The sequence below is a fragment of the Narcine bancroftii genome, chromosome 1, assembly GCF_036971445.1.
Source record: "Narcine bancroftii isolate sNarBan1 chromosome 1, sNarBan1.hap1, whole genome shotgun sequence".
Lineage (NCBI taxonomy): Eukaryota > Metazoa > Chordata > Chondrichthyes > Torpediniformes > Narcinidae > Narcine > Narcine bancroftii.
In genome coordinates, this window is record NC_091469.1 from 301,176,051 (window position 1) to 301,190,867 (window position 14,817).

At 40.8% G+C, this 14,817-nt stretch overlaps 1 long non-coding RNA gene across 2 annotated transcripts; it reads right to left on the bottom strand.

Moving 5' to 3' along the window:
• Positions 1 to 258: 258 nt before the first annotated feature.
• On the bottom strand, positions 259 to 5,489 carry LOC138746991 (uncharacterized). 2 transcript variants are annotated; one of them, XR_011347223.1, is made up of 3 exons: positions 5,142 to 5,489; positions 4,160 to 4,215; positions 259 to 2,488 (listed from the first exon to the last, which is right to left on the bottom strand). It is a non-coding gene; the product is annotated as an uncharacterized lncRNA (long non-coding RNA). The 2 variants fall into 2 exon arrangements; XR_011347224.1 differs by lacking the exon at positions 5,142 to 5,489 and adding an exon at positions 4,424 to 4,576.
• Between the last annotated feature and the right edge of the window lie 9,328 nt (positions 5,490 to 14,817).

The window sequence follows — 14,817 nt, forward strand, 5'->3', positions numbered from 1 at the left end:
ACATGTAATTGAAAAGTCATGAGCTGCAGAACTCTGGAACTAGTGCAGAGTTGTGATTTAGTTATAGAGATTTTTTTCTCCCCCCCCCCCCCCAATGGACACAGATAAATTGACCTACATATGTGTGGTAAAATTTCAAATCTTTTGATGATTCAGAAAGCCATAGCTACATCACCTGCCAATGTCAAGATGGATCCATGTTCCTCCTGTGCTCTCTTTAAAATTCTACAATTGATTTTTTTTGAAAGATTCATAATATTTTAAAATCATTTTCTTCATTTATTAGAATCATTATTAATGAAAGATGTTTGTGCATATGGCAAGGCAAATCAATCACAGCTTTATTTGGCAACTTGATTCTGAGATGAACTTCCACTGACATCAGGTCTATCAACTTCCAATAGGTAATATTGACCATCTTGCTTCAACTTTACCCCAGTAGACATGCACATTCATGCTTTTCTTGTCTCTGGAATTAATCATTCCAGAATTCTCCAAACTGATGTTCTCTTTCCCACTCTTCTAAACCCAGTTGAAATACCCTCACTGTGTGCTCCTCACATCATTCTTCTGCTTGCTGTGTGTCATCTTTGTATTTAAATCCCTCCAGCAGCCCAACTCAATCACAGAGTAATCTCCCACCCTAAAATAATTCAAAATCATTTTGCTCCAGAAATTTTGTGTCTTCTGAATTTCTATTTTAAACCTATGATCAGTGGAGTAGAATATCGTTTTGGCCCTCAGCTTTGGAATTTCTTCCCTCATGTATTCCATCTTATTTGTTCACATGCATTTCAGAACCAGCATCTCTGACAAAGCTTTTGCCAATGCAATTTGATGTTATTTCTGTTGATAAAAGATTTGGAATGGTTGACAATATAAAGGCATACTATAAATGCAGCTTGTTAGTTGGTTGAATGGTATCTGCATTTTTGTTTGAACAGTAGAACATAAGGAATGGCAGCATGAGTAGGCCATCGAGCTTGTTGAGCCTGCTCATGGCTGATCTGATGATGGGCTCATCTCCACCTACCTGCCTTTTCCTCATATCCCTTAATCCACCTACTATGTAAAAATCAATCCAATATTGTCTTAAATATATTTGCTGAGGTAGCCTCCACTGCTTCAATGGGCAGCAAATTCCACAGATTAACCACCCTCTGAGAAAAGGAGCTCCTGCTCGTTTCTGTTTGAGTAAGTAATGGAGTAAACCAGGGACATAAAATTTACAGAAGATGACAAGGCAAGTTGTTGGGCAAGCAAGAAAATCTACAGATGTTGGGGTCTTGTGCACTCAAGTGCTGGAGAAATGCGCATCACACAGCATTCATAGTAAGTAAAATGCAGCCAACATTTTAGGCTTGAGCCCTTAGGATTGCCAAAAATGACTAAGACACCTGAATAAAAATGTGGCAGTGGAGGGGGGGGGGGTGCGAGAGGAATGGGGAGGAACACAGGCTAAAAGGTAAGTGGTAATAGGTGCATATAGGTGGAAAGGTAGAAGCAAAGAAGTGGTAAGGGGAGCGAGCAGAGGAATAAAACAGGATATCTCTGATAGAAGGAAAGGCGTGGGGAGTTGGAAGAAGTGAAAGAGAAGAATGAGGAGTGAGGGGATTGACCAAAATTGGAAAATTGGTATTAATATAATTTGGCTGGAGACTATCAAGATGGAATATAAGGTGGTGTTCCTCCAATTTGTGGATGGCTTCAACTTGGAAGTACATGAGGGCCATGGATAGACATGACCGTGTGGCAATGAGATGTGGACTTGGAGGCCGCTTGCTGATGCAATGGACTGCAAAGGTGCTTAATGAAGCATTTTCCAAGTCTGTGCCTAGTCTCCACGATATAGAGAAGATTGTATTGGGAACCACAGATGCCGTAAATGACCCTTACAGATTCACAGATGAAGCAACACGACATCAATATCAACTCCTCCAATTTCTGGTAAACACCTCCCAGATCACTCTATTGACCTTTCCTTCCTTTCCCCTAGCTTCCCACCCCTTCCCTTCCTTATCTTTTCAGAGAGCTATTTTTTCTACTCTCTGCCCTCTCCCCTCTATCACAGCCTCTTTCTCTTCTGCTCTCCCATCTGTATCCACCCATTACCTCTGACCTGTCAGCCTGCATTCCTTCCCCCTTCCCCGACCTCCCCACCATTTTATTCAGGGTTCTGTTTGATTCTCAGCACACCTGTGGAAGAGCTCAGGCCCAAAACATCGATTGCATTTTACTTACAAAGGATGGTACATGACCTGCTGAATTAATCCTGCAGTTCTGTGTACAGTAATATGATTTGTTAGTTTATCTTATTATCTCGAGTAGATTTGAATGCACTTTTAATGAAAGTAGCATCCTTTACAAATTTTAATCTCTTCATGGTTTTTTTTTCCCTGTTGTAGTTAATATGGATTCTCTAAATCCTTTAATCACTAGCTCCCTTCCATGTAATGCAAAGGTCTTCATGTGTAGATCTATCCCTAGACTGAAAGGAAGAAAAGATACATATTATAAATATAGAGCATTATTTTAAACAACATGGAGAAAGGGTACACTGTCAAAAAACACTAAATGCCATTCAGCATAACATAACATTGACTGATGTCATATTTTCTTGTGATAGAAAAGAGGTGATGGGAATCGAGGGTCATGGTGAACAGACATAGGAAGAGGAGTTGAAGCCAGCTTTGTTCAGCCATGACTAAATTGAATGGCAGAGGAGTTGGGGGGGTTGGCCACCTGCTCCTGTTCTTGCTCAATTTTTCAGATTTCCTTTTTTTTTACTTCTCGAGAGTATCAATACTTCTCAATCAAAATAAAATTGAACAATGACACAAGGGCCCATGGGCAATTCTGCCAACTTCAGTGCTGCTGATATTGACATAGACAGGAAACCATACAAGTGATTCAATTAGGGAAAAAAAAAGCAGGGAGTTTTTGAAGGAAGGGCAGAACTTTTCAAATAACCCTGATTCCAAAATGGACTTAATTGAATGCATAAAATTGGTGGAATATGCCTTACATAGTTTCTTTTTATAAACAGATGCATTACACAGTCAAGTTAACTGAAGTCCAAGTTAGGTATGCATGCTGCAGAAGTAGTTTATTCTCAAGACAATCTGATTGATGCATTTTAGATGTAGAGATAAATTTTTCCCAAAGTGTTGTTGGGGGCGGGGGGCACAAAATGGAAACATTAAATGAATATGATTGGTCAAAGACAAAAAGTGACGAGGAAATATCTTTTCACACGAGATATTGTTAGGGTTTTAGAATACTTTGCCAGGGGTAATTATCCAGTTGTAGTGCCTGAAAGAGATCTGGATAAATAGCTGTTGATAGAGGGAAGGGGATTGGACGAGTTGGGTTGCTCTATCAAAAACGCCGTGTGGACAAAATGAGCTCAATGGTTTCCTTCTGTGCAGTTACCAACCTGTGAATCCATTTTAGTGATTTTAATCGTAATGAAAATGTATTTACTTCTGATCGTCTTATTTACAGCATAATTTGAATAAATGCTGCGTGTCGTCCTTCTGTATGTGTGCTTTTCAGAAGTTATTAGCTCGTAAATACTCTGATAACATCCAAAGTTTATTTGGAATGGTGGCGTGTGCATGGATGTCTGTGTGGGTATCCTCAAAAACATAACGAGGTGTCAAGAAATCACACCCTTCAGTGAGTCACTGGCAATCTGTGGTTCGCTGCTCACGTTGAGTTCAGTCAGCATTCCTGTTTTTTTTAAATAAAACTGCAAAGGACGCGAGAGAGAGAGAGTGAGTCAAATTATACGTGCTTTGGTAGTAGCAACATTAGACTGATTGAAGAATCGTAAGTAATCTGGCTGTTTCAAGTCTCCTCAATTACCTGGTTTGGTTTACGTGTTGAATATTTTGCAAAGAACATCGTGAACTAACACATCCCTGCAAAATTGTGGTTACTCGGTTATAACTGCACGACGCAGCTATACTGAAACGAGAGAGAAATATGGGGGGGGGGGGGGGGGACTTGCTGTTTTGTACCAAATTATCCAACATTGCCGTTTTGTAAATATCAAAACAATAAAATGCACGCATCCAGCACAGTATCATTAAACATCGCCCTCCGGTGCACGCTCTTTGAAAATACAAAACGTAGACACGATGTTTTGGACGCCTACCTTTCCGAGAATTTCTGCAAACGTGTCCTATCCAGACGATGCGAGTTCTCCGCAACCTTTGAAATACACAAATCAGTGGGTTCAATTGCAGGGTATCAGATGCATGCAAAGCACGAGATGGGCTTCATTCTTATTTAAAAGTGACAAACCGCTGAGAGTCCGGTCCCAAGTTGCAGAGAGACGAAATAGCAAATAAATGGGAAGGACATTGCCACCTCGCACGCACTGTTCAAATATTCGCGCAACTGCAAAGCGGTATCTCACCTTCTCCCGCAAATCTGTTGACACGCGCCCCCCCCACTCCCTCCCTTGTCTTCGGCGAGCTCCACTTGCTCTTTCCTGGGGTACAAGCGTACTCAGTAGGGGACCCAACTATTGTCGAGTTTCGATTGGTCGGGAGCTTGGTCTTTTGACAATGCCTACCCTGACCGACCGGCTCAGTTTCTCCTGTGTGTTATTGACCTGCATTGACGTCATTGCGTCATTAGGTCTCCCTTAGAAACACTGCGAGTTTCAAAAATAGAATCAAATTAATTCAGCAGGAAAGAAAGACTGCACGGACCTTCAACTGGCACCGGCCAGAAAGCACTGGAATCTCTGGCACTGGCAGTGTTCAATCATCGTGATTTATTTTAATCCAGTCCTCCCCCCCACACAAAAGAACAAACCCCCACGTTTTTACTTCTTGTCTAAAAATAGTGCATGCAGACAGCGATTGCATCACTTAGGATGTACCAGTGCACCAAGAATATGAATGAAGAGGCGAAAAAGAGCACGAACGTGCATGGGGCCAGGGGTGAACAATTCAGGTTATGTTGGGATGAGGTTTTTGTTTTAATTTGAGGGAACATCATCTCTGATTAAAGCATAAGCGATTTAAAAAAAATGCTAGACACGTGCCTCACGTGTTTATCTGACAGCAGCTCCGACTCATTCACAGAAACCCTGTGCAGCGGTCCATTAATGATTTGCGCATACATACATTGGAGAAATGGAGTTCCATATATCCCGCGCGCTTCCGCCGTCTCATCACTGGAATTTTATCAATAGCCCCAGTCTAAGAATAAACCACAATGACTTCAGCGACATGAATGGAGTTGCCTGCACGGTACCAGGAGCCGCTGAACTGTCGTCACCCTGCGGTCTCCCGAGAATAGAGAGGAAGGCTTGATCGGGAAATAACTCGCTCCATCGCTGGAGTGCAAAAGAAAATAGGCTAAATGTTGCCAATGCAATCTGATGAAATAATCCGATACATAATGCAAAAACACGCCAGCCCACTGGAATTAGCCAGACTTTAAAACAAGACTGTTTTTCTCCAAAGTAGAATATCAGGATTTTATTTTGGGGGGTGGTGGGGAAGGGGGGGGGAGTGGGGTGGTGGGGAAGGGGGGGGGGAGTGGGGTGGTGGGGAAGGGGGGGGAGGAGTGGGGTGGTGGGGAAGGGGGGGGGGAGTGGGGTGGTGGGGAAGGGGGGAGTGCTGGTGGGGAAGGGGGGGGAGTGGGGTGGTGGGGAAGGGGGGGATGGGGGGTGGGGAAGGTGGGTAGGGAAGAGGGGGGGCGCGCGGAGGACCGTCACAATCTTATTCAACAATGGTGAATAGCTCGCAATCTGTTTCTAAAAATAATCCGGTAACCTTGCTCACGTGATCGAGTATACCATCAGGTTCGCAACATTCAAGCCTTATACATTAATACAATTCTGATAATCATCTTGAAACGGGTCACGTAGAACTTTGTACCTCTTCAATCAGTGAAGTGAAATCTCCACATGAAAGAAAAGCTTCGAGCTGCAAACATTAATTCGACACAATATTGAATATCGAGTCGGATGTGCAAAGAATTCTAAAATGCTTTAGTTTCCTTCTGCATCAGCTAAAGCCACCATTGCCTCATGAGATTAGGAATGGATATATCAATGATTCTGAATATCGATTATATTGGTGGTGGGCGATTTAATTTATATAGCATCACAAGGTTGCCCTAAACCATAGAACTTCATTCCATTCCTGCACAGTGGAACATTTTTTCCCCTAAACCTCTCCGGAATTTGCCATTTTCTCCATTTTCTAACACAGTACAAATCTTAAACATCCAGTCTATTTTTAATAATAATTCATCATCTGTAATCTAGAAGCCCAAATAAACAATCCCCAAAGACCAATTAAATCCCATAAGGGCAATTGGTAATTGAAATTACAATTTGGAATTCGATTAATTTTAAAAGTTAGACTCAATATTGGTGATTATGAAACCATTGGAAGCCCCTGAAAACTCATATGGTTGATAAATAACATCCCTCTAATTATGACTCCACACATACAGCAGAACATAGCTGACTCTTGAAAACTGTATTAATGGGTGAGAAAATCAGCCAAATTTGTGAAAACATAAAACAAGATAGAATGAAAATGGAATAAAAATAGACACTGACATGGTTGTATCCACAGAATCATACCTCATAGTCATTCTACTAGTCTCCTCCATTTACATCTGTGGGTTCTTCCTGAGAGAATGAGAGAAACAGAAGGAGCAGAAGTAGGCCATTAAACCCTTTGTGTCTGCTCCACCATTTCATGAGATCACGGCTAATCCAGTCTTGGTTTCAATACCCCCCTCTCTGCACACTCCCCTTACTCCCCATCTGTCTCCATCTTGAATATATTCAACAACTCAACCTCCATAGCTTTCAGGTGTAGAGAATTCGAGAGATTTATAATCCTCTGAGAGATAATATTTCTCCTCATCTCCTCAATAAACTTGGTTCTGAAACTATGTTCCCCTAGCTTTCAATACCCTCAACACCCACTCTTTCAACCCCCCTCAGTATTTTAGATAATTCAATAATTTTAAATTAAATTTAACATTAAAACATAGAGCACGGTAACAGGCTCTTTCAGCACACAAGTCTGTGCCACCTAAATTACACCCAATTAACCTACACCCCTAGTACATTTCAAATGGTGGGAAGAAACTGGAGCCCCCGGGGAAAACCCACCCACAAAGGGAGAATGTACAAGCTCCTTACAGACAGCTGGGATTCAAACCCCGGTCCCAATCACTGGCGCTGTAAAGGTGATGCACTAAACGCTATGCCAACCATGCTGCCCATAAGGTCACCTCTCATTCCTCTGTACTTCAATGTGTAAGCCCTGTATGCCCTACATTCTTTCATATGTCAGTCTCTATACCCCATATTAAATAGGAGATGTCTGCTGGTCAGCTTACAAAACAACCTCTATCACTGGGTCAGGTGCATCCATGGAAGACACGGTCAGAAGTGCAGAGCACCATAGGTCAATTCCACCAAGGTCAATTCCATTAGAAGTCCTTTAAAATTGCAGCACTTTATACCTGCATGTTGGACGACCATGACAACATTCCAACATGCTGGAAACACATTTCAAAATAAGCAGCATCTATAGAAAGAGAAACACAGTTTCAACAGGTAATGATCGATTAACTCTTTTCTCTTCCCACAGATGGTGTTTGACCTGTTGAATGCTTCTTGCATTTTCTGTTTTGATTTCAGATTTTCAGTGTCTGCAGTTGTTTTGATTTACTTTCCAATATGAGTGGATAAATGACTGACGACATTTATGTCATTCCAGTACTAGGTAATAACCATCTCCAGCAGGAGTGTGTCAAATTATATTCCTTCGACCATTGATGGGAGCATTAGCATTGCACAGTCACTTACCAACAATAATATGCAAGTAACTATTGACCAAATAGACAACCACATCAAAGCTGTGGTTGCAAGAATAGGTTAAAGGCTGGGTGTGCTGGGAGGAATGACTCATCACTAGATGGTAATCAAACTGTTAACAATGCAAGGCACAAGTTAGGAGCGTGATGCAATATCTTCCTCCGCTTGGGTAGATCAGCTTCAACCCCACTCAAGAAGCTTGTCACCTGATAGGACCAAGCAGTCCATTGGATTAGCACCAATCCACCACTCTAAACATTCATTTTTTTCCACCATATACTATTGACATACAGTAATTGCAGATCCCAGATCATCAGACTCTTAAAATATTCTATTGTACCTGCCTCCACCACCATTGCCAACAGAGCATTCTATGGATCTACCACTCTCTGTGTTAAAAACATATCTATTACATTCCTCTCCCCCCCACCCCCGCCTGTCCTTTCTCCTTAAACACATGTAACCCACTTCGTCCTTAGGAAAAAGCTTCTGGCCATCCAGTAATCAGTACCTCTCATCATCTTATACACATTTTGAGACACTTTGTTCTGATATTGTTCTTTGTTGTCATTGGGCTTAAATACCCAGTAACACTGTGGGAGCATCATTACACGAAGGACAGCAGTGGTTCAAGAAGATGGCTCGTCATCACCTTCTCAAGGGCAATCAATAATTGTCTGTCACTAGAAAGATCACAAAATTGAATTAAAAGATAGATTATAATTTTTCCATTTTCTTCCCAATACCTAGAAGTCTTTTTGTAAATCATCTCAAGTTAATTTGTTGTCTATGAAACACTTGCATTTATGTAGCATACTTATAATCTTAGAAAACATTTTATATCTACTGTAACCTTCATGAGATGTAATTATGATTGCGTGCAAGAGTTGGGACACCATGTTACAGTTCTACAAGGCCACATTTGGAATAATGTGTACAGTTCTGGTCACTTTGGTATTGGAAAGGTGCAAATAAGATTCACAATTATGTGATGGGGACTGAAGGGCCTGAATTATAAGGAGAGGTTGCTGAATTTCTTTTCCCTGGAGTGGAGGAGGCTAAGAAGGGCTCAGGCCCGAAATGTCAGATAGATATCTTTCTCTCCTATGAATGCTGTGAGACCTGTTGAGTTCCTCCAGCATTTCTCTGTTTCTACCACAATCACAGCATCTGCAGACATTCATGTTTCACTCTATGACTCGCTTGTTACATTTGATAAACATATTTGTCATTCATGGTCAGCTCCCTCATATAACAAAGGCAATGACTAAATAAGTGTTCACCTTTAATGATTGATAGGCAAGGAAAAAAAAAAAATTGCCCAGGAAGTTGAAACAAATTTCTTGGTCCTGTTCTAATACCACAATGTAAGTATAGATTTATCTAGTGCCTGAGTACTCATTATCTACCATTCTCAATTTATTTCAGTGAAATTATCTGCATTTAAAAAATATCATCTAGGTTTTTTTAAATTTGATTCATAGAGCTAAGGAATACCACTAGCTCCTTGGTCCCTCAAGTCTGTGCCGAACTAATTTGTGAAGCAAATACTCTGAGTACTCTTTTCCATTGTCCTGAGGCTATGCTCTTCACAAGTCAACTTTATTCACTTTGCTGCCAACTTACACCCTGATCTCAAATTCATTCAACACTCTCCCTGTCATATCAGGTACTTTTGTGTTTTCACCATTGGTTTACCCCATTCTCAATCTCTCTGTCTTCAGCTTGGGAGACAAACTCTCTGCAGACATTTTCCACAAACTCCCACAGTTACCTTGACTGCACCTCTTCACACCCTGTAAGGATGCAGAGAAAGAAAAAGACCATGTGACCTACAGATTGAAGACTAAATACACAGCTTTGCTCAGGAGCCATCTTTAAGAGATAGTACAGGAGCATGGAGCTCTTGGAAGAAATACTCTGCTGGATTGGCCTCATGTGTGGTTATCGACAATCTGTCTGATTTCCTCCTGTCTGTTATAGAGGAATGAGAATACCACTTGGTGATCAAAAGAATAAAGGTCACTTTTGTTTGGCTAACTAACGGAAAGGGTTCTGAAAACAGAAGAAATACCGAGCTTGGATAATGTCAAGAGTGAGGGTCATTCGAGTTCGGCTGACCCACGAAAAGGGTTCTGGAAGCTTTGTGTGCATCACTTGCTTTGAGTCCCCTATGCCAAAGAAGAGGGGAGTTTTGGTTGGCACTGGACTAATTTCATCTTAAACTTAACCTGTGAGGCCCAAGTATTATTCTTGTAAACCTATGCTGTCTTCTCTTCAACATGTGAAATACTTTCACTAATGCAAGCAAACACTTTGTGATACATGGAATTATTGTTCTCGACAATGGCTTTTTTTGGTGTCACCTCGACAATGGCTTTTTTTGTGTCACCTTGAGTCAGCTGCAAAGGATCTCAACAGATGCAGATGCCTTTTACTTCAATGTTACTTTTCTGTACAAAAAATTAGTTTCATGTATCTGACTGATTGTGGTGGTACACCACCGGCCTACTGCAGGGGGAAACCTCTGTACCTGCAGGAGTGTAAGGGGACAGGACAACACCTGGCTGGCTGTCAATCATCCTCCGGGATATAAGCCGGACTCCCGAGGCCTCACTCAGAGTTGCTGCAGCTACAGCCAGCCTGGCTCTGTGGAAGTCTTTGTGGATTAAAGCCTGTTGTACAGTCTTTACCGTGTGTGTGTCTGATTCTGGATAACAGTGCACCACACTGATAGCACAGTCAGAAGAGAAAACTTGCTGCATATCCTTTTTGAAGTGTCAATTGCATGACTTAAAATCAAGCCCTTCCCATATTTTGGTCTGCATGCCTAACTATTTCTTTGGCCTGTCCCATGCTGGTTTTGGTGACAATTTTCTCTACAAATGAAACATGAATGAGAGTTGTTATATTGGCTGAATATGCAGAACTGTACTTTTTAAAGTAGTTCCTCTCATAAAATGGTAGGAAATCAAACAAATACAATTTAAATATATTTAATTTCTGTTTTAGTTTTGCTTATCTTGGGCAGTCATAGTAGTATTTATGAACTTCAATGACCTTATGTCATTGAATGGGAAACGATGCCACTTGCTGTCGTGTGACCCCTGTCATGCATTTTTTTCTGTGTGAACAGATCAGGCTCATCAGTGATGTAGTAAACTGAAAGTCTTCAGACACCATAAATGAAGTTGAAACACAATGCTGGAGAAAGTCAGGTGGTCAAACAGTGTACTTAATATACCAAAGATAAAGCTACATAACCAACATTTCGGCCCTGAGCCCTTCATCAGTGATGCTGCTTGCGATTAAATTTCCTATTGGCTATACTACTCATGAAAGGTGGTTGAACAGGATTCCTGCCTATTGAGATGTATGCTAGCAGGGAAGTTATACATTCATGAAAGGAAAGGCTCTGGTAAAAATTGGGATGAAAAAGACTTCAGTGATTTTACTAGTGTGACTGATTACAAAGAAGACAAACATATATTTATTCCTAAAATGGTCATGTCTTCTTAAATATGCAAATTATTTATGGCAAAATATACTTATGATTGGCAAATTAGGTAGCAGTTATCAAAATTTTAAAAAATGCAACAGGTTACAGAACTATAGAGCCATAGAACATTACAGCAGAGAAACAGGCCCCTTCGGCCATTCTAGTCTGTGCTAAACCATTTTTTTTGCCTAGTCCCACTTACCTGCACCCATAGCCCTCCATACCTCTCCCATCCACATGCCTGTTCATCACTTCAGCTGGCAGCTCAATCCACCAATCTCTGTCTGATGAAGTTCCACCTCACACTCCCCCTCAACCTTTTCCCTTTCACTGTTAATCCATATCTTCTGCTTCATATCTCAGTGGAAAAAGCCTAACTGCATCTCCCTTATAATTTTAAATACCTCTATCAAATCTCCCCTCATTCTTCTAAACTCCAAGTTATGTTTACAAAACTATGTCTTTTAACATTAGAAGCATTTAGTAATTCACAGTATTCTTCTTATCTGCTATTTCTAACTCAGTATTCCAAAACCATATAAGAGCCAATACTCACTTGTTGCAGTGTTAATGTTGTTTTTAAAAAAGTAAACAGAAACCTTATCCTCTTCATATTGGTATGAAAATTCCTTCTAATGAGACCAAATTGTTAAAGCAGCTGTAAATATCTGCACATCTTTAACATCACAAGATGTTGTAGGTGTCATTTAAGTGAAGACTGCTTTTAAAATGATCATCCTTTCACTTCATTTCTTGTAATAATTTCCCACAAGAAATTCTCCTTACTTGTGGACTAAAAATACTGGAAATAAAATATAAATACAAACTAATTGTTCACAATACTCCTACATATTTTTTTCTCCACATATTCACAGCAATTATTTTCTGCAATGGACTTCAGAATGGTTGCAGACCTTGCAAGGCAGCAGCTGGATATAGAAAAAAAAATCTATAAATAGCTCAGTAGCTCACCAACCAGTGTATACCAAGAGAGCACAAAACTAAGCTGATGTTAAAAGAAATCCAGTAGATAATACCATAATTGATTCACAGAATGCTGCTGAGGCAAGATGTGTGTATCTATCATGAACATTGGTGGAACTTAATTATTTTTTCATCAAAATTAATATTTTATGCTTTGAAACATCTCAGCAGTAATAAGATCATGTTTTTTCTCTGATAAATTAATTACACAAGTAGCAAATAAATACAGTAAATTTGTATTAACAGGGATTCTTGAGAATATTTGGAATAATGTGTATTATTTATTTAATTACACAATCTATTTTATTTAAATAAAATGCATGTATCAAATAACTTCAGTTCCAAATGGACTTAAAATACTTAAGCGCTCCACAAATAGGCAATGTTAGAGGGATAAATTATGAAAGTCCATTTAAATTAAATGTTATCACACCACAGATTTCACAAAGTTAAGTATTATATGCTGACTGAATTTGACACATACAAAGAGAGAGGGTGGATGAAAATTCAACATTTGGAGTTCAGATAAGGATGTTGCCTTCCCAGAGATATTGCCGATATTATTTTGTAGTATTTTCATTCAATTGAAGGTGATCAACCTGTTGGTCAGGCAAGGAGATTGCAAAAGGCTGTAACTGAGGATCATAGAGAAGGGAAATCTTGTGGAAACCCCTGACCACGTGGGGTTCCAGTACTGGTTGGTGGGGGGATTGCAGTGGGGAATGGTCTGAGGGCATGACTGAGGTAGGTGCTCTGGGATTGCACCAGGAGAAGGTGGTGACCAGAGGATATTTGGTGATCACACAATTTTTTTAAACATCTATTAATTTTGTGGGGTCCAGGAAAGATCCTCTGAGATAGTGACTCCCAAGAACTTAAATTTGCTCACCCTCTCCACCTCCGATCTCCAATGACCAATGGATCATTCACTGCTGGTTTTCCTTTGCTGAAGTCAACAATTGGCTCCTTGGTTTTGATGACATTGAGTGTGAGGTTATTTAGCATATCCTTGTCTGGCATTTCTGCTTTGCCAAGATGGCATACACCTTTTTAGGATACCTGGTGCTGTCCCCAACATTCTCTTTTGCACCTTTCATTTAAATAGGTTTAGAAGAGACGGAAATACCAGACTTTGACCTGCTTGACATTTAATATGATGGTAGATGATAGTGCATTTAGGCAGTTCAAAGTTGCGTGATTGGCCAGTCAATGGAGAAGGTAGAAGATACATTTTCCATTTCTAATGGAACACTCTTCCCTGCACCAAGAGCAGTGCAAGGACAGTTAGTTCATAGATCCAGCCCTCCTCACCTCCAGGCAAATGGCACAATTCCTGTGGTCCAGAAAGCCTTGTAGAATTTGGTAATAATAATTTTAAAAATGTCTATACAATGGAATATGTATCTCCCAAAGGTTTGATAGATTGTCCTGACTCCTGGGAGTAAACCAATTGCCTATCTCCCCACCACACATATAGAAACTCTGGGAGTGGTCTAATTTTAAATATTTGTATTTCTTATCCTCCCCCCAAAAAATGGGTCTTTAGTTGAACATTTCCAACATTAAGTTTGGTTATGGGTAAGTATCTTCAGTTGTTGGATCTGCTAGCTTTTTGAAAAACTGATTAATAATTTGCAATAAATATGTGTTTGTAGGTTAGAACCTGGTATAAACTACCCCATTTACTGAGCATAAAATGAGTGAAAACTATAGACCCATCAGCCATTTCCTGTCCTGTAACATTCTATGATCCACAATATATTCTGTTTAGTCCTCCATGGTTCCCACTGATGAATCCTATTTTCTTTTTCTCTCTTTGGCTTGGCTTCACGGATGAAGATTTATGGAGGGGTAATGTCCACGTCAGCTGAAGGCTCATTTGTGGCTGACAAGTCCGATGCGGGACAGGCAGACACGGTTGCAGCGGATGCAAGGGAAAATTGGTTGGTTGGGGTTGGGTGTTGGGTTTTTCCTCCTTTGTCTTTTGTCAGTGAGGTGGGCTCTGCAGTCTTCTTCCAAGGAGGTTGCTGCTTGCCGAACTGTGAGGCGCCAAGATGCATGGTTTGAGGCGATATCAGCCCACTGGTGGTGGTCAATGTGGCAGGCACCAAGAGATTTCTTTAGGCAGTCCTTGTACCTCTTCTTTGGTGCACCTCTGTCTCAGTGGCCAGTGAAGAGCTCGCCATATAACATGATCTTGGGAAGGCGATGGTCCTCCATTCTGGAGACGTGACCTACCCAGCGCAGTTGGATCTTCAGCAGCGTGGATTCGATGCTGTCGGCCTCTGCCATCTCGAGTACTTCGATGTTAGGGATGAAGTCGCTCCGATGAATGTTGAGGATGGAGCGGAGACAACGCTGGTGGAAGCGTTCTAGGAGCCGTAGGTGATGCTGGTAGAGGACCCATGATTCAGAGCCGAACAGGAGTATGGGTATGACAACGACTCTGAATACGCTAATCTTTGTA